Source organism: Notolepis coatsorum, assembly GCF_963971535.1.
Source record: "Notolepis coatsorum genome assembly, chromosome: 9".
In the NCBI taxonomy this organism is placed as follows: Eukaryota; Metazoa; Chordata; class Actinopteri; order Aulopiformes; family Paralepididae; genus Notolepis; species Notolepis coatsorum.
In genome coordinates, this window is record NC_140173.1 from 25076194 (window position 1) to 25097913 (window position 21720).

The window sequence follows — 21720 nt, forward strand, 5'->3', positions numbered from 1 at the left end:
TGGATTATATATCCCCCCCTCTCTCCCTTTCTTTACAGAGTAGCATAAAGATTGTGTATTCAAACCGGTTCAGTGTATTCATAAGTGTATTGCTCTCCTTAATGTAGAATGATATGGTGACTGTGCAGACTCAGGGAGGAGGCAGAGAAGGAGAGAAAGAGACCCAAGAGTTACAGGTAATGGAAATATCAGACAGCTTAAAGTGTAGGATAACATAACAAATTAAGACACAAAATAGGCTATATTTACAGCAGACCCTGTTATTGTTCCTTGTTGGTATTTTTTCTCTCTTTCTTATTAAAAACGTGGCCTATTTGAAAGGAGATTGATTTAATAAAAATAAAAGAGCAAAAAAAAAATATACAGTATATATACAGTATATAAATATATATATATTAATATATTATTATTATTATAGTAATTGGCTATCATACTGCAATATAAACTTTTATAGTGAAAAGAGCAGCTTTATTGGTCAAGATTGAAGGCTCTATATTGCAGGAAATTGCACGTACAGGTTCATTAAATGAAAAAAAGATCTGCCGTGGAGGGGGTCGTGCCGGACACCCTCCAAACCACCCCTTGCATGTAAAAAAAATAAAAATAAAAATATTGCACCCCCACTTTCAACTATAACTAGGCGGCCATGGCTGGCATGTACATGGCAGCTGGATCTAGAGGACAGTAGGAGAGCAGGTGTGGCGTGTACGTGGCAGCTGGATCTAGAGGACAGTAGGAGAGCAGGTGTGGCATGTATGTGGCAGCTGGATCTAGAGGACAGTAGGAGAGCAGGTGTGGCGTGTACATGGCAGCTGGATCTTCGCTATGGTCTGCGTATCACGGATGGGACCTCTGTTTTTTTCACATAATTATTGGCGATTCTCTGGGCTCTGTTGTGGGTAGAAGATGTGAAACCAGACAGGGTCCTTATCTGCAGGCTTAGACATTGGCATTGTGGGTTTCAGTCATGAGTAAAGCAAAGTGCATTCTGGACCAAAACTCACTCTACACTCTCTACTGTTCACTAGTTTGATCATATTTAAATTACTGCGCTGAAGTCTGGGGAAACACTTATAATTCTACACTACAACCACTTTTTATAAGGATAGTTCCTAATGCAGGATATCGTGATCACACAAACATACTATTTTTAAGTCAAAAACATTGGGTCTCATTCCCGAACGAAGTTACGACAAAACATTTCATCTTAGCCAGATTTCGGCCCATTTAAGACATATTAGGGCTGGGAGTGGGAGTCCCCAAATTTTCCTGAGATCAGATTTGATCGTGGCTGAGAGCAGATTTAAGAGTGCTGAGGAGCACTCTTAAATCTGCTCTCAGCCATGATCAAATCTCATGATTGATTGACTAATTTAAAATTGTATTATAACTTGACAGACTGTGTTCTCATAGTGATTCCTTCACGTCAACGCTACAGGCCTCCTTGGAATTAATTACTTAATCATAATTAAAATAAATATGACAATATTTGTACGATAAGAAATTACGTTATTTGATGTCGGAAAAATAAATAATAGCACTACACACACTGCAAATGACTCGGAATAAATAAATACATCAGCCACATAATTCTGTTATAATTTTATTGTTGTTTCTTATTTATAGTTTGGGACATTTGCTTATTGTATACATTATAAGAGCCAGTGGACAAACATTCCACTGCTCATCTTACCGGTACGATGTTGCGTGTGACAAATAAACCTGACCTTGCAGGTGCACTTGAACAGCAATCATGTACATTGAACCCTGGCATCCAATTAACAGTGATTAATCGTGCCATGCTTAAATGGTCAACTCTGCACCAAAGGCTTACACACACAATTATGGGTAACGTCCAGCATAATCATACTCGATACGAACGCGCAATGAGGAGGGAGCGCCAGTACAGAGACCACGCTGATCTCTTCGCCGAGAGTGACGCGTACCTGCTGGGACGCTTCAGGCTGCCAAGACCTGTGCTAATGGAGCTGTCCGAGATGCTGGAGCCACCACTGAGGAGCCAGACCAGACGCTCCAACCCTGTGCCACCGCACGTCCAGGTACTGTCCACCATGGGCTTCCTAGCAACTGGAACATTCCAGAGGGAGCTAGGAGACAGGGTGGGCATATCCCAGACCTCCATCAGCCGCTGCATTTGATTGATTGATTGATTGAAAATGTTATTAACAGATTGCAGAATGGGTACAGTACAGTACAGCTCAATACATACAATTGTTAAGGGGATGCAGACCAGAGAAAGACTTTCGTCTTGTTTACATCATGGTCCCCCATTTTCTATTCATCATAACATATATGACATACATGACATACAGATAGACAGTACTGCTACATCTATACATTTATGACATACCAGATTTGCAAATACAGTACTGTTTGTGATACGAAAAGAGTCCAGAAAAGAGTATATACATTTGACATAGAAACTGTACATTGGAGGTTGGGTAGGAGGAGTGGGTGGGGGACTGAACAAGCAAAACTGTACAACTGAACAAGCAAAACTGTACATTGGAATATTGACAAGACCATACTTGGTCATTTACTGTACATTGGGGGGGGGTTGTGTTAGGACATTTACAGGGGCCAGTTTAGAATGGCAGTCTCCCGTAGGTGTTTTTGATAGTGGGTAGTGATTCACATTCCTTTACCGCTTTGGGTAGGGCGTTCCACATTGATGTGGCATAATTGCGAAACGTGTTTAGTCCCTTGTTTGAGCCGAATCTGGGTTTAACATGATTTGTGGAACTCCCTCTGGTGTTGTGATCGTGGTATTCACTGACCTTTGGGAAGTATTTTGACATGTACATGGGTACCTTGGTCGTGTAGTGTATCTTGTAGACCAGGCCCATTGCAAGTTGCTGTACTCTGTCGTCTACTCTAAGCCATCCTAGGTTGTCAAAGTGGGCCGGGGTGAGGTGGGTTCTAGGAGTAAGGTCAAGCAGTAGTCTGACCAGTTTGTTTTGAGATGTTTGTAATTTTGTAGTCTTCAGGGTATTCTTGTTTACCAGTGAGGAGATCCGGTACAAGAATCTAGTTCGTTGGTTGACTTTTTTTATTACATTGGATGCCATTTTGTCACAGGAAAGATTAGCCTCTAGGATGGAACCCAGGTAGGTAATATCTTCTTTCCTTGTGACAATATTGTCACCCACTGTAACTGAGAAGCCGTCGGTCTTGCTGAGTTTGTTATTTGAACCAAAGAGAATGGACTCTGTTTTGCCCATGTGTAATGATAGTTTGTTATCAGCGAGCCATATGCAGATTTTGCCAGCCACGGGTCTTGGCTGGCATCGTATATCAGATTCCCCTTTTCCGCCCCAAGAGCAGATCCCAGTGAAGACGGCATTCCATGCCATCGCTGGGCTGCCAAACATCATCGGCGCTATTGACTGCACCCACGTGCGCATCCTGGCACCCTCCCCAGACCCGTTCCCATACCTTAATCGGAAGCAGTACCATTCTATCAATGTACAGGTATGTTTCTATTTTTATCTACTTGTTACCACTTCATCCAATTGGACAGCACCTTGCTTCCTTTTCTTATCTTACTTTTTTTTCTTTTTTTTCCTGTGTTACTATATCTACCCTTTCTTTTGCTTCTCTCTTCAAATAGAATTTGTTGGAGCCAAAATGCCCTTCTGTTTATTTAGTTTTATTTTAACTCACGTGCAGAGGTTTGGCATTATCAGTCACCATGGCAACCACCACAGGGGGTGGTTACCCATATATACTGATCAGTGGGTGACGAGCCCCAGGTGCGCAAGGGGAATAGCCATACAGTTTTTGACCGTGTCTTGTCATGTTCGTGTTGATGTGCCGTATAGGTCGGCATTCAGTGTTATTAGTAAAAAGAGTTTTTGTATATATTTTTTTGGTTGATAATGGTCAATAAAAGGATTGGCATATCGAAAATGATACGAGCTCTCTGGACATTGAATTCTTCAAGCACGCGTCTAACTCAAGCCAGCCCACTTGCCCCTCGCAGTAGGCTTATAGGTAAAGGAGTCTACATTAGTCAAAAACTAAGGCTCTTCGTTTGAAATGGACAATTGCCTTTGTTATTTATTGGAAGACGAGGATAATCGCGCTGGGCGCTCAAGATTCATTCAACAGCTGATCAGCGAGACAGCGCGCTCTGCGCTCATGATTCAACAGCTGATCAGCGAGACAGTGTTTTGATTTCTGAGGCCGCTGAAAGACATTAGTGACAACTGTTTGGTTCACCGTTTCGCTTGGAATTGCGCGGAACGTGGACAATCGGCACCAGCTGCCCCAGCACCATTTGGGCGAGCGGACGGACCAGGGAGCTGTCCTGCAAGCAAGCAGTTTATTGAATAGCGCTCGGACAAGGAGCGCTGTTTGAAGACTTTTCGAAGTTCAAAGAATAAAGTCAAACGGCCCCGACAGCGCTGCGCAACGAACAGGTATGTAGCGCGCTACTAGGTATACCTTATGGCCATATAAAAAATAAATGTGTGCACACAGGGTCAATTGAGAAAAATATAAAAAGGGAAAATTCCAATGCATTGGTGGTATATGGTTGTGCAACCCGTTCGTGTGTGTGTGTCTATTAAGGTTTGGTTAGAACGTCATGTGATGATTAACTGTGGGTTTTGTTTATTGTGATTTAACCAAAGGTACCGTTTCATATTGAATCTGTTGGTCTTATATTGCTGATATGAATTCTGATAAAGGTGTTCAGAATCCAACAGAGACCAGCGTTATGGTTGAACAGCCCGCCACGGCTGAAACGCATTGTAAAGAACCTTCATTGGTTGAAAAGTCACAGCCTACACCCACAGTGGCTAAAACACAGTCCGAGGTGGACACAGGTCAAATCACACACAATGTTGATACCCAGGGCCGCCTGGGAGAAATGCGAGGCCCTGTGCGAGATTTAACGCGAGGCCCCCCCCCCCCCCCCCCCAAAAGGTTAAAAAAATAAAAAAATTATATATATATATATATATATATATATATATATATATATATATAATTTTTTTTTTTTTTTTTTTTTTTTTTTTCATACAGTCAACATATTCTTAAATAATAGCGCTGCCCGAGGCGGGGCATGATACAGTCAACATATAGCAAAAGAGAGAGCGAGAGAGAGCTCCCGTTCTACAGTCAATATACAGTGTACAGAGAGAGAGAGACACATTAGAAAGAAATTGAAATGCTATTTGGCCCTAAACAGAGAGTACACAGTGGCAGAATACCTGAGCACTGTGACTGAAGATCCTTGACTATACAGACTCAGCGAGCACAGCCTAGCCATCGAGAAAGGCCGCCATAGGCAGACTGTGTGTGTTAGAAAGAGAGAGAGAGAGAGAGAGCATGTGTGTTAGAGAGAGAGCATGTATGAGAGAGAGAGAGAGAGAGAGAGAGAGCATGTGTGTGTGTTAGAGAGAGAGCATGTATGAGAGATCAAAAAGGACAAAGATCAACACTTAAATCCAAAGAGAAGAGGGTCTATAGAGAAACCAAAGCAGCAAGGAGCCAATGGCCGACATCAGCTAAATAGGCTAGCCAGGTACTGTGACACACACAGCTTTGGCCAACGGCCCAACGCTACCCAAGCTACACAAACGACCAAGACATTCACACACAGCACATGTCGTATCTCCAAATGTTGTGAAGTAGCATATGTTTTGCCTGGAAAAAAACATCGTTATTAACAAAACATTCGGGAGGGGAAGGAAGGAAGAGTGGGGTAATGTGATGACATCTTACCTGCACGAGGAACGCAGGGCGAAAGGCCGCAACACAGGTCTCCACGTTGACGAAAGGCCTCTCGCTGGCGGGACAAAAAGAAGCTATGGCCAGAGCCTTGTCATGGTGCAGGCCCGACTACATCTTCTGTCAAAGGGCCTGCTATTCTCAAGGCTAACTGATAGCATCAAACGAACGTTCCCAGCTGACGCTAAACAGCTAACTGGCTAACAGTTAGCTCAATCAGGCACACACCGTTAGCTACTAGTAGTATTAGCTAGTCGACCAGTTTGGCTCCAGAGAGAGAGAAAGAGAGACAGGTCCACGGCGGGTATATAATCATAGGTTGACTCACCATAACGCAGTATCAACGCCGGCGCCAATGGTAAAGTTGGAAGGAGACTTTCTTGGCCCACGCCACAGTGTAATTTCTTCTTCTTCTTCTTCGAGTACTTTCCGGCAGACTGGACACCTTTCGGCGTATTGCTGCCTAACAGATTTATCTGCTCACAAGTTCTCTTCTCCTTCTTTTGAAAAGACATCCACTCGCCTCGCCTCGCTCCTCTGAATAGGTTAGCTAACGCTAGTTAGCCTTTAGCTAAGCTAGCTACTAGCCGACATCATGCTACTAGCCGGCTATACCATGACAAGGCTCCGGCCATTTGTCCCGCTAGCGAGAGGCCTTTCGTCAACGTTCCTTGGTGACCGACCGACTGATAATGATGATAATGACCGACCTCTTTCTTCGTCTTGGCTGGCATAACTAAGCATAGTCAAAAGCTGCACGCGCGAAATAGTCAAACGCAGCTGACTCACGCGGCGCCGGCGTACTACTACACATGATGTAAGTAAAACCACTCCCTTCGTTGAAACCTGCCTGCTGCTGCAGAACCCCAGAAGCTGAGCTCCAATAGTGAGTATGTCTGCAGGACTGCAGACCCAGGAACAACTCAGACACATTCTACAAACGTGTCTAATGTGAAATATATAAGCATATAAGCAAAACTAGATTTTAGGTCTGTGATGAAAAAGGGCCTCGCAAAAAAATAAAAAAAAATAATAAAAAAAAATTAATAATTTTTTTTTTTTTTTTTTTTTTGCGAGGCCCCCCTTCCCGCGAGGCCCTGTGCGACCGCACTGCTCGCACACCCCCTGAGGCGGCCCTGTTGATACCGATCAGCAGGTCACAAAACGCAAGAGCAAATTAACACCAAAAACCCTATTGGACATCAAATTGACACATTACATAAATTACATAAATCTAAATTTAACAAGGCTTCTAACTTGCAAAAAAATCACATGAATGCATGGACAAAAATGACCAAACCTGTGGAAAGTGTTAATGAGGATGAGGAGGACGTGCAAAATCTAATTAATCCAAATGACAGCATTTCTAATGTGGAAAGTGTTAATAAGGATGAGGAGGACGTGCAACATCTAATTAATCCAAATGACAGCATTTCTAATGTGGGAAGTAAAAAATCTACTCACAAAGGTCACACAAGGTCTGGTACCAGCAGGTCCAGCAGATCTTCTACCTCAGCAGCTCGCTTACAGGCTGAGGCAGATAGAGCTTCACTTGTGATTCGCGCTGCAGCGTTAAAGGATAAACACGCTCTGGAAGAGCAGGAACAGATCCTGAAACACGCTCAGGAAGCCAAGGAACAGATCCTGAAAAAGGATAAACACGCTCTGGGAGAGCAGGAACAGATCCTGAAACACGCTCAGGAAGCCAAGGAACAGATCCTGAAAAAGGATAAACACGCTCTGGAAGAGCAGGAACAGATCCTGAAAAAGAAAAAGGAAACGATGGAGCTTGATGCACAACTGGCAGCTACCAACGCAAGAATAGCAGTATTACAATCCCCAAGTCACCAAGCTCTTTCACTCACACAGTCCGATGGAATGGACTCCTACTACAGGAAAGGAACAAGGTTAAAGGAACCCTCAGTCACTCTCAATCCTCATGCAAAAGAATATACATCACTACCACAGCAACCGTCTATGCAGCCACCAGAACCACAGCAACCATCTATGCAACCACCAGAACTGCAGCAACCATCTGCACAGCAATCATATGTGCAACAACCATCACTATGGAAACCACAAGCTATGCAACAGCAACAAGCACCCATTCAACAACCACCACCCTGGCAAATACAACAACCTATGCACTTGATGCAGCCAACACCCATTCAACAGCCCCCATTTTGGCAAAGACAACAATCTATGTTGTTACAGCCAACTCCCATTCAAACACAACCGCCATCTTTACAAAGACAACATGTGTCTTGGGATGGAGCACAGGACAATACAACTCACATGGAAGCTCCTGTGCAGCTAACGACCCCAACTGTAATTTCACCCCAAAGCGATGAAACCTCAGTTGTATGCAACCTATTAAAAAGACAAAATGAGATAACAGCAATGCTAGTGGAGCAGCAAACCACTCACTTACTGCCACCAAGAGAGATTCCATATTTTGATGGGGATCCTCTGCAGTACAGAACCTTTGTCAGAGCCTTTGTTCATTGTGTGGAAAAGAACACGAGAAACAGAGGTGATTGTTTGTACTTCTTGGAGAAGTACACCAGGGGTCAGCCTAAAGAGCTTGTGCGTAGCTGTCAACACATGGCTCCAGACAGAGGCTATGATATGGCAAAGTACCTACTTGAACAACACTTTGGAGATGAATATAAAATCACAGCAGCTTACATGGAGAAGATGCTCAACTGGCCGCTAGTGAAGGCTGAAGACATAAAATCTCTTCAAGCCTATGCTCTTTTCCTTCGGGAGTGCTGTAATGCTATGGAGAATGTCCAGTACATGAGGGAACTCGATATGCCAGCGAACATGAAAGTATTGATTTCAAAGCTTCCATACAAGCTCAGAGAGAATTGGAGAGTCTCTGTATGTTCGATAATGGAAAAACACCATCGCAGACCACAATTCATGGATATTGTCACATTCATTGAGCGCCAGGTAAAGATTGTCTCAGACCCAGTCTTCGGAGACATTCAAAATACACCAACAAGTACAGGAAGTAGACCTATGAACATGAACAGAATGAAGTCACAAATCAAACCCAAATTCAAAGGAGACAGTTTTGCAACCACAGTTACTATCGAAACCCCTGCAAAGCAAAGAAATGCATGTGCTCACAACACCAACACTTGTGTATGTTGCTCTAAAAACCACACTCTGGATCAATGTCCTCAGATGGAGGAGAAGACACACAGGGACAAGATTACTTTTATAAGGCAAAAAGGAATTTGTTTTGGCTGCCTTCGCATTGGACATCTTAGCAGGAATTGCGAGAAGCGCTTGACTTGCAAGGTGTGCAGCCAAAACCATCCCAGTGTTCTTCATATAAATCAGAAGGAGAGAGCAAGCAACACAAACCAGCCAAAGAAACCTTCGGTGAGTAACGCACAGATCTCTTTGCAGACATGTGGACAAACAGGGTCCGGAAGCAGCAATGGGGCTCTGTCAATCTTGCCTGTACAGGTGAAGTCCAGCAAGGGAGACAACATCATTACAACATATGCATTTTTAGATCCAGGCAGCACTGACACATTTTGTTCAGAAACCCTAATGAGAAGGCTGAACCTTACAGGAAGGAAAACACAAATCAGCTTACATACCATGGGCCCAAAGGCATCTGTGTCCAGCTACATGCTGACAGACTTGGAGATCTCCAGCCTCACTGGGAAACAGTTCTATGACCTGCCTAAGGTCTACACCCAGAAGAGGATGCCCGTAACCACGAGTAACATCATTAGCCAAGAGGAGTTGGCTAAGTGGCCATACTTAGATGGGGTTGCCCTTCCTCGGATTCAAGCTGATGTGGAGTTATTGATAGGTACCAATGCCTCCAAATTGCTTGAACCTTGGGAAGTTGTGAATAGTCATGGCAATGGGCCATATGCCATTAAGACCCTATTGGGGTGGGTCATTAATGGTCCCCTATCAGGCTACAGTGAGCAGCGGAGTGAGAATGTCAACCCCGCTGCTATTGTTAATAGGATCTCTTTAACTAATCTGGAGGACCATGATTTTAATGAAAGGTCATCAGAAGGCAAAGAGGAAATGTCGAGGGATGATATGAAGTTCATGACTGATTCATGCAAACTTCAGGACGGACATTACACCTTGGAGCTTCCCTTTAAAAGGAAAGAAGTGTCTCTGCCAAACAATCAGTTTGTTGCTAGGCAACGCATCCTTGGACTGAAAAGGAGGTTTGGGAGAGATGAGAAGTTCCACCGAGACAGGATTTCTGCCATCCAAAGAACATCTGATGTCACGCAGTGGAGGTACATTCATACCACTCAGAACCCTGCTGACAAAACTTCAAGGGGAGTTAAGGTGGATGATTTGCTGACCAACAGAAGGTGGATTGAGGGCCCTGAGTTTCTTTGGAAACCAGAGGAAGAGTGGCCAGATGGTATCTTGGAGTACAACAATTTCTGCTGATGACCCTGAGGTCAAAAAGGATCTCAACATCAATGCAGTAATTGTCGATGCACCAAGTGCCACACACCAACTGATCACCTACTTTTCTAACTAGAAAAGGTTGAAGAGGTCAGTTGCTTGGATCCTGAAACTACGAAAGACCCTTATTGGAGATGAGTCATAAAAGAAACAGTCATGAGGATGCAGACAAAGTGGAACAGGAAACACTGGCTGAGAGAATACTTACCTTTGCTATAGGAGCGGCAGAGGTGGAGTAAGGAGAGACAAAGTCTTGTCCCTGGAGACATTGTATTGATCGCAGACGCTACAGCCCCATGTGGTTCCTGGTTACTTGGAAGAGTCCTGGAGACCTATCCCGACAGGAAAGGACTGGTGCGTTCTGCACGAGTGTAGACCAGTAACTAAACTTTGCTTGCTTCAAGAAGCTGCAATTTAATAGACCAGTAACTAAACTTTGCTTGCTTCAAGTAGCTGCAATTTAAAGCTTCTAATTCAGAGAATTGTTTTTTGAGTTCTTTTGTATAAATGTATTGGCTCCATTATGTAAATATTATTTTGAATTGTTCCTGGCCTCCTGCCATTCTCAATTAGGGGCTGACGTGTTGGAGCCAAAATGCCCTTCTGTTTATTTCGTTTTATTTTAACTCACGGTGCAGAGGTTTGGCATTATCAGTCACCATGGCAACCACCACAGGGGGTGGTTACCCATAATATACTGATCAGTGGGTGACGAGCCCCAGGTGCGCAAGGGGAATAGCCATACAGTTTTTGACCGTGTCTTGTTGTGTTCGTGTTGATGTGCCGTATAGGTCGGCGTTCAGTGTTATTAGTAAAAAGAGTTTTTGTATATATTTTTTGGTTGATAATGGTCAATAAAAGGATTGGCATATCGAAAATGATACGAGCTCTCTGGACATTGAATTCTTCAAGCACGCGTCTAACTCAAGCCAGCCCACTTGCCCCTCGCAGTAGGCTAAAGGAGTCTACAGAATTTATAATTATTATTTATTATTAGGTCATCTGCGACGCCATCTGAACGTCGTCGCCCGTTTCCCAGGAGGTGCGCACGACTCATACATCCTCCAGAACAGCGAAGTGGGTATGCTCCTCGAACAAGGAGACGCAGGAGACGCATGGCTAATTGGTAAGCATCTGTGCATATAGAATTGTTCTTGCAACAGTATAGGCTTCTATTCCTCTAATGACTTGTTTTATTAGGATACCGTGGATATGCACTGGCCCCATGGCTGATGACCCCAGTCGCCAACCCTCACGCTGCGCAGGAGGCGGCGTATAACGAGCGCCATGCGCGCACCCGGTCCACCGTGGAGCGCACAATTGGGTCAATAAAGAGACGCTGGATGTGTTTGGACGCAGCAGGTGGCAAGCTGCTGTACAAGCCGGATAAGCCGTGTTAAAACATGTATGGGTGCCCACCTCAGCCCAATACAATCATATGTTGCATGTCATTTATTGTGGCTTATTTATTCTTTCCAGGTGTGTACGATTATCATGGCCTGCTGCGTCCTGCACAACATCGCGGAGAAGCGTGGTGTCCCGCTACCCCTCGAGCCACCTCAACCAGCACATGACCAGGACATGCATCCTGACCCATTAATGGGCCTGGATAATAGGCGTGCTGTCTTAGTCCGACAGCAATTAATTGCACACATATGAATAGATTATTCACATGCGTGCAATTAATTCCTATTTATAGGTGAATTAAATCTGGACCTGAATTCGACTTGCTTGCTTCTGTCATTATTCGATGCAGTTTACAATGTATACCAATAACTAAACACATCACTCAGTAATACTCAAAGGGTGTCAGGGATGTTTATTCGGAGGGCAATTGTTGGTCTGTCGCTGCCGAAACCCGCTCCATGGTGGTAGCGACCCACTCGCCGATGATGGCGAGGCGCTCCAGGCTGGAAGCGGTCCGGTCCTGGCTGGCAGCGACCCGCTCCAGGCTGGCAGCGGTCTGCTCCAGGCTGCAGTCCGGTCCTGGCCAGCAGCAGCCCACTCCTGGCCGGCAGCGAGCCACTCCAGGACGCTATTTTGCCGCTCCTGCTCCACCAGCATCGACTCGCCCATGTGAGCTCCATGGCTGGGTGCACCCCTGGCACCCCTGGGGGACGGGGGATGGGGGCACTGGTGGACAGGGCAGCACTGGTGGACGGGCCAGCACTGGTGGACGGGAGGGACAGCTCCAGGGGGGGGCAGATCCGCCTCGGAGTCAGTTGCATCTGGGAATTAATTGGGCAGTGGCGAATCCTCATGGAAGCCAACGGAAGCCAGGCCTCCCTATGAAAATATGAATTAATATCAAATATGAAATATGAAAAAGAAATATATATATATTTTTTTTTATATAGTTTACAATAATAATAAAAAAAATCATCTGTGTTATAATTTTTTATTTTTTTTTAAATTTCTCCCTCTTCTTCTTCTCACTCTCTCTAACACACTGCAGCAGAGGAGACTGGATAAGAGGCAGGGGGGAGGTGTCCTTCTCCAGCGTCCCATGTTAAACCAATACTAGCCAATCCGATTCGAGCTGACTAAAGCCCTGCCCACACCTTGTACACTGTACATTGGAATACTGACTTGGAAAGCCATGACTGAGTTGTCCTTAAGTAGAGGAGTGAAGTGTCATGTTTATTAGTCACATCCCTGTGAAGGAGGAGTGAAGTGTCATGTTGCATGATGCTAGTAGTACAGTAACTAGTATATTGGTGCGTCCTAGGGTTAAATGCTACAGTATGCTAACTATTTGGAAAAATAACTGTTCAAAACTGTTCTCTTGGCTTTGTTTTGTTCATAGTAGTAACGCTGCCGAGCCATACTGTACATGGTGACTGCTTGGTTTGACTGGCAATGGCCGCCGAGCCATACTGTACATGGTGACTGCTTGGTTTGATGGCAGTGGCCGCCGAGCCATACTGTACATGGTGACTGCTTGGCTTAAGTAAAAAAAATAAATTAATAATTTCTTTTTTTTAATAACTTTTTTTTTTGGCATCCCCTATTATTTTACCCACGCAACGCCACTGGAATTGGGGTGATTAATTGTGATTGACGTGGGGGTTGCGATCATGCAATGCTTGACGCACTGATTGCACATGCATGTTTCAATTATATATTACAGGTGCATCTCAATACTTGATTTGCATGAATCCATGCGGCGCGGTACACAGTACATCTTGCGTATTTGTTCCCAACTACAATTAATGTTAAATGAACTCTAAATAGGGTAAAGTGTTAACACTCGCTTCATTTGACACTGCAAGATTTACTGTGCATGGAGGCAATCAATATATTCCCTGTTCTAATTTATTGGGATGCACCTGTTGTGGGAGGGACGCCTACCGTCTGTGTCGGTATCGGAGTCTTCGGGGACGGCCGGAGACATGCTGGCTGCTGAGAAGAGGAGACGGTGCCCAGCCCCGCGCGTCGTCTCATTCCTTTCGGCACCGTCTACACCCGCGATCGTCGTGCTGCCTATAATGGCCTTCCTCCTGTGTCAGAGCCTCGCTTTGACATTTCAGCGAGAATTTGCACACTGCCCATATTGACTGCCTTATAAGGAGTGTCGGGGGCGTGGTTTGTATGCAAATGACCTAGACGGGAACACGCGTTTCGAGTTAAGACAGAATGGCATTCGCCAAGCAGGTACCAAATCTTGTCACAGCTGCGACCGTTTCAGCCACTTAAGACATATTACCAGCACTTTCAGGACTCAGAGTGAACTTGTCATAGATTATGTCTCAGTGGTTCCAAGATAAGTCTTCCAGAATATATCTTTGAAAAAAATTCGGGAATGAGACCCATTCAAGATAACTGATCTTGTGGAATTCAAAACAGCACAAATAATGTATAAAGCAAAAGGTAATGTACTTCCAGGAAACATTCAAAAACTGTTCTTTGATAGAGAGGGGGGGTTACAATCTGAGAGGAAAACTCAAATAAAAAAATCTTAGTGTACGTACTACCAGGAAAAGTCATTGCATTTCAATATGTGGAGTGAAACTGTGGAACAGTCTGAATGTTGTGCTTAAGCAATGTCCAAATATAATACAATTCAAACAGTCATAAATAAATTATTTTCACGAGGATGGGGAAGGGATTTTGACATTCATGGCTGTTTAAATTATTTATTTATTTCTTCATGTTTTACATATATATATATATATATATATATATATATATATATATATATATATATTTTTCTTTTATGTTTTACATACATATTTATATATACAGTATATATTTGTTTTGTATGGATTTAAATCAGTAAGGAATTACATAAATTTTTAGTAGTGAAAAATGGGTAGGATTAAATAAGTGTATACTTCTTCCTACTCCTATACTTTTGTTTTCATTTCATTGCTAGAGATTAATGATTTGTTTTTGTTTTATTTACATGTTCGAAATAAAGATTTCAAATCAAATCATTATCTGTGCTTTGTAGGAAAACATCAAGCTGGTCTGTGGTGTTCCACAAGGAAGCATACTAGCACCTTTACTGTTCCTAATTTATGCAAATGACATGTCATCAGTTTGTGACTGCAACTTATTCCTGTTCGCACACACGACTCAGCCCTGCTGGTCTCTGACAGGGACAAGTTGCAGGTTGAAAAAGCCCTCAGCTCTGAACTCGGCAGAATCTGAACCTGGCTCGCTGATAACAAACTATCATTACACCTGGGTAAAACAGAATCCCTTCTCTTTGGATCAAACAGCAAACTCAGCAAGGCCAACAGCTTCTCAGTTACAGTGGGTGACAATATTGTCACAAGGAAAGATGAAATTACCTACCTGGGTTCCATCCTATAGGCAAATATTTCCTGTGACAAAATGCAACCAATGTAATAAAAAAAGTCAACCAACGAACAAGATTCTTGTAACGGATCTCCTCTCTGGTAAACAAGAATACCTTGAAGACTCTAACAGGAGCACTCATTCAAGGGTACTACGACTATGTTTGCACCTCATGGTACCAAAGCACCTCAAATGCCCTAAAAACAAGACTACAAACATCACAAAACAAACTGGTCAGACTACTGCTTGGCCTTACTCCTAAAACCAACCTTAAGCCCTGCCCATTTTGACAACCTAGGATGGCTTAGAGTAGACGACAGAGTACAGCAACTTGCAATGGGCCTGGTCTAAAAGATCCACTACACAAAGGTCAGTGAATTCCACGACCACAACACCAGAGGGAGTTCAACAAATCATGTTCAACCAAGATTCGGCTCAAACAAGGGACTAAACACGTTTAGCAATTATGCCACAATAATGTGGAACGCCGTACCCACAGCCGTAAAATAATGTGAATCCCTACCCTCCTTCAAAACCGCTCTCAAAGAGCACCTACGTGTGGCTGCAATTAAAAACTGGCCACTGTAAATCCCCCACCCAACCCTCTCCAATGTACAGTTTCTTCCCCTTCTAATGTATATATTTTTTTATGATCTCTTATTGTTATGGTTTGACACCGACCCCAAACGCAACGACACAAGAGAGTAGGATTCAGAGTTGCCAAAAACAGGGGCTTGTTTATTGAGACTAATTAAACAGCATAGAATAGGAAGAGTCTAAACAAGACAGGAATTCAAGCAAGGATGAAAATGTTCTGCTGCTCTGCAGCTTCTCCCGAGGTGGTAGTAGGGGGTAGCAGATGCTGACGTCAGAGCCGCTCTGCAGACTTCTCTCGGCAGAATCTCCGAGGTGATGCGGGACCGAGAGAGAGAGAGAGGGAGCGAGTCAACACAGGGTGCAGGTAGAACGAGCAGGAGAACAGGAGAGGTGACTTGTACCCAAAAACAAAAGTTATCCAAGTGAACAAATCTTCGTGTAAACACACACAGTGAGCAATGTTCCAAAAACACAATCCCAAGTGAAAAATATCTTCGTGCAAAAATAGACACTGAGAGCGAAGTCCAAAATACAATCCAATGTGATAATATCTTCGGTGTGATAAACACACAGTGGGAGATGTTAGGTCAAAATATTATCCCAGTGAAACAATCAAAAAGGCAACCGCTGGGTGAGTGACTGTCTGATAAAAAGGTGGTAATCTTCAGTGTTATAAAAACACACAAACGGAATTTGATCAAAGACGGTCATTAAAAACTCACCCAGGCGTTGTGCGTAAAGAGCGCTGGAACAGCAGCGGAGCGAGCGCGTCGCCACGGGAAAAAGGTGTCCAAGAGGAAGGCTTCCTGGATATCCTGGAGGTAAAGCCCAGGGAACAACAGCAGCAGCAGGAACGGCGAATGCTAACAGAAAATATCAAAACGATCCAACAAAACTTGAGTGGGGAAACGGGGTATAAATAATACGGGATTGATTGATTGACAAGCAGTGACAGCTGGGGGATGTGATTGAAAAGCGTGTGGACGGGAGAGAACCAATCAACGACGTCTCTGGGAAGAAGCGTGTGAATGGGGGAATGAAATGATTAACAGAAACAAATGGAAAACAGAGCGAGGTGGTTAAAAGGAACAGAGCGAGTAGCTGAGCAAGGACGGAAACCTCACACTTATTCTTAAACAGTACTGTATATTTGTATGTCTTGTATGTGTTACGTTCCAGCATGGGGCTGTTGTATGTTGTTTGTACTGTTGTCTCTCTCACTCTCTCTCTCTCTCTCTCTCTCTCTCTCTCTCTCTCTCTCTCTCTCTCTCTCTCTCTCTCTCTCTCTCTCTCTCTCAAATCAACAGTTGGCCAATCAGAAGCCCTCCTGTTTTAAAACCCATGTGGCACTTCCTGTTACCAGCCTTGCCTTTCCCTTCTTTTTGTCTCTATGCTGTTGGTTAAATGTTTGACTCTGATATGATTAGCCAACTTGGTACAAGTGTATGTGTGTGTGTGGGTTGGGAATTGGAGCAGGTAAGGGGCCCAACACATTTGGTGCTACACGTAGTGATAGTATTGTCTAGTAGAGACACACTAGGTCAGGAGTGATGTCACTCATTGTATGTTTTGGACATATGTTTGGTTAGGTAGTGTAGGTAGTGAGCAGTAGGTTTTACTTTGTGTATAGGTAGACAAGATATTCCTTACTGAGTTAGTTGTGTTTTGTTTTACTTAGTTTATTCCTTTGGCATCATTCAAGCTCCTTTTCCCTTCACCCCCCCCCCCCTTTTCCCCTTGGTTGTGTGTATCAAATCCACCATTGTCATTGTCTATTAGTCTGTTTTGTTTGTATATATAAAAGGCACAATATATAACTTTATTTCACCTAAACTTGTGGGCATTGCTTTATTTATCAGCTTGTTCATTTATCACAAATTACAACACAATCATCCTTTATGTTATTCACCCCTTCCCCTAGACATACTGGGGTTGTAACAGTGTCATAAATGTCTTGATGGGAAGAGGGCAGCGCCATGTGAGGACGTGTTTTGGCTGAGCTCCTTACCAGTATTGTGTTTTATGTAAATTAATTTACCAGTTTGATCTTGAAAGTTTATAAAAGTGTCTGAGAACACCCGACAGAGATATTGAGAACGTTTGCATAGTTTTGTCGCCGCAATACAACCTGCAGCAGATGATGAAGGGTACTCGTCACCAGAATAAAGCCAACATGGAAGCTATGGAGGCTAATGCTACACCGACTGAGAACACGGGGCAAGAGGCTATCCTAAAAGCTATTGTGGTGCTGAGGACGGAGCTGCTCGACAAGGGGGAGGCCCAGTCGGTCGAGATTAAGACCCAGGTTGACCATCTCAGGGCGGCAATTAAACAGGCTAATGATAATGCCAACGCCAAAATTGAGGCCATGGGGAAACAGTTTGTAGAACTGGAAACTGCGGTCAACGACCAGTCAGGATCACCGCCTTGGAACAAGATTTGACTGAGGGTCTGAAAGAACTAGCGACCCAGAAAGCCCGAAATGAGGAGGCCCGGTCCCGCCGGTTTAATCTGCGTATAACTGGGATAAAAGAAGGAAGAGAGGACGGGAAGCGACAGTCAGACTATGTCTCTCAGTGCCTGAAAGACGCATTTGGCCTCTCCATATACTACCCACTTTGGATTTTGCCCATCGTACCTTTCGCACGAGATTGAGTGGAGAAGACGGCGGCCCACCGAGGACCTTCATCGTCAGATGTCATTACTTCCAAGAGAGGAAGGAAATTCCCACGGAGAACCAGACAGCAGGGGAAACAAGTGACCACCAGAGACGGCGACACTATCCGCGCGCATCAAGATTTTACGCAAACCGTGGCCAAACAACGGGCCCAGTTTAACGAAGCACGGGGCTTGCTCAGGTCATGTGAGGGGGTACGCTTTGGCTTGTGGTAGATAACAACATTGGATGGCAAATGCACAAGTTTCAAAGATCCCTCAAAGGCAAAGGACTTCATAGAGAATAATTTGCATCCCAAGTAGTGACGGCAAGACGAGACAACATTGGACCTGTTGCGCCGATTTAGCGTTTCTTTTCCATAAGGTGCACAACGGACTATAAGCCCAGTGGACAATACAGAAAGACTTAAATTTTGTGGACACTTTCTCGCCTTCGACAACTAAAGGTGCGTATCTATATGCTTGCTTACTTTGTATTGAATACCAGCAAACGGCATTTTATAGGTGCGCACCTGTTGTACTGATATATCGGCCTTCCGGGCTCAATAAGCGCTGGCGAGGTTTTTGTTAATACTACAGACACTGTTTTATATCTAATTTGGTTTGTTGTTTTTTCTTATGGGCCGAGTTAATAATACTGTGTAGATTCCAAGGGAATCACGCAGTGAACGACGCCAATAAGGGTGCTTCCGACAACTAAAGCCGGTGTGTATCTGACTTTATACAACGGCATGCAAATTTCTCGATTCTGATTGGCTGAAACAGTCCATTTACACGTCTTTATTGGGAACAATCCACGGTCCTGGGCTCAGGACCCGCCCACAACCGAATCACATATCACTCCGCCGGCTGCCCGGCTCACTCCGGGAGAAAGCAAGATGACAAAATAATAATAATAATAATGGATTGGATTTATATAGCGCTCTTCTCTGACTGACTGTTGCTCTGACTCAGAGCGCTTCACAGAGTCCATTATTCGTTCATACACAGTCATACCGGTGGTGGTAAGCTAAAATTGCAGCCAGAGCTGCCCTGAGGCAGACTCACGGAAGCGTGGCGAATAATCAACGCCTACGGCCCCTCCGACCACCACCAACATTCATTCACATGCATACACATTCATACGAGGCAAGTAGGTTAAGTGTCTTGCCCAAGGACACAACGGCAATGGGATGGACATGGGCTTGAGCGGGATTCGAACCACCAACCCTTCGATCATTGGACGCCCCGCTCTACCCCTGAGCCACGCCGCCCCCCAAATGGATATGTTGATACCGCCATAACGACTAAATATGAAGCGATTCTGTCACGGCGAATGTGTTAGTCCTTTTTATTACTGTATGCCTGGTTTCCAACTGGTTAAGTTTAGGCTAAAAAAATTAATAAAAAAATAGGGCGAAGAAAACTTTTTTTTCCTATAGGGCAAAGAATTGCCCTATAATTTTAATTTGTTTTACCTACTTTCTATAGAAGCATCTAAGAATGAAGTTCTATAGAAAGTAGGTCTGCATCCCCTTAACAATTGTGTGTATTGAGCCGTACTGTATTGTACCCATTCTGCATCTGGTAATAAAATGTTCAATCAATCATTCCAATAATACACAGTTGGATGTGTTAGTTGGTTGGATGCCTTAGTTGAAAGGCAGTTGGATGTGTTAGTTTGCCAATAACACACAGTTGGATGTGTTAGTTGGTTGGATGCACTTCAAGCTGCTTCCACATGGAGGCAACTTCTCTCAATCATTCCAATAATACACAGTTGGATGTGTTAGTTGGTTGGATGCACTTCAAGCTGCTTCCACATGGAGGCAAATTGTCTTTTTTGTAGTTGTGGGAACTACTTTTTCTGGCGGATGGTTTTTTCAATAAATCTTCGATTAATGTGTGTTTATTGTATAGCAATAAGGTTGGATGAATCTGGCAGTTGTATAAAAGCTTTACACCACTTGCAGTCGTGATTTGTGAACAATAAACCATGCCTAGGGGGGTCTAACGACCACCCCTAGGCATGGTTTATTGTTCACAAACCACTCCTGCGCCTGATGTAATGCTTAAGTATGCTTGCTTATTTAGTATTTTCTTTTTCTAATTGAACGCCAGCAAACAGCATTTAGGTGCACACCTGTTGTACTGTTATCTGCTTTTCTGGGTCAGCTAGGAGCTGGCGATGTTTTCGTTAATAATACAGACACTGTTTTAATATCTATTTTTGGTTTGGTGTTTTGTCTTATGGGCTGGGTTAATAATAGTAATACAGACTGTATGTAGACTGTAGATTCCACGGGAATCATGCAGTGATCGACGCCAATGAGAAGACTTTATATTACTTTGCAGTAACTGCTGCTAAACGAAGCACTTTAAGTTAACGTCTCAGCTTCTATTTCTATGCTGTGTTTGTTTTGTGTTATAGGAAGCCCGTTCTGGATGGTATGTCTTGCTGTGCCAGCCAGCCTCATTCTAATACAATGGTGTTGCGCTTAGCGAATACGGGATCACTGGTCTGCTTTAATGGCTGTGGCTTTCATTTTTTTGTCTTTTTTTCTTTTCTTTTTTCTATGATATGGTCCGTCTGTGCGAGGTTAAACAGAGCGGGCCATGTCTGTATACAGTCAGCTCATACTATTGTCACGCTTGCACGTAGCGTTTTATTTTGAAGGACTGTTCCCTATTCCATTCACTTCCGGGATCAAATCAATGAGGCTCTTCACAAGAGGGCATATCAGGGACGCGTGTAGCTTATTCCCAGCGGAAGAGTAGGTTGCGTGCTTCCGCGTTTTCTCTGATTGGCCATGACGCCCATGTGACCACGGCAGCGCGAGAGAGATGCAGCGCGGAAATAGGCTGTCTATTGCCTCGCGCTGCAGCGCGGAAATAGGCTGTCTATTGCCATTCTCTAAGACAAACTCTAACCTTAACCAGCTCCTTAACAGCGCCTAAACTTAACCCTTCTAACCTTAACCAACTCCGAAACAATGCCTAACCTTAACCTTAACCATGCCTAACCTTAACCTTAACCATAGAAAGAATATTGCCATTCTCTAAGACAAACTCTAACCTTAACCAGCTCCTTAACAGCGCCTAAACTTAACCCTTCTAACCTTAACCAACTCCGATACAATGCCTAACCTTAACCTTAACCTTAACCATGCCTAACCTTAACCGGCGAAAGAATACACGTCAAAAAAAAAAAAAAAAAAATTGAAGGGATTCGAACTTGTCACCAGCGCTGCCAGGTGAGCTAAGCTTCGAATGAAAATCATCAGGGATTACGGCTACATAATGCCGCAAGCTCCGCCGCAAGCTCTGCCGCGGGGCGTGTCGCAGCCAATCAGGGAAAACGCGGAAGCACTCGGGCGTACTCTTCCGCTGGGAATAAGCAATAAGCATCAGGGACTCTAGAGTGCCTTTTTGATATCCATCTAT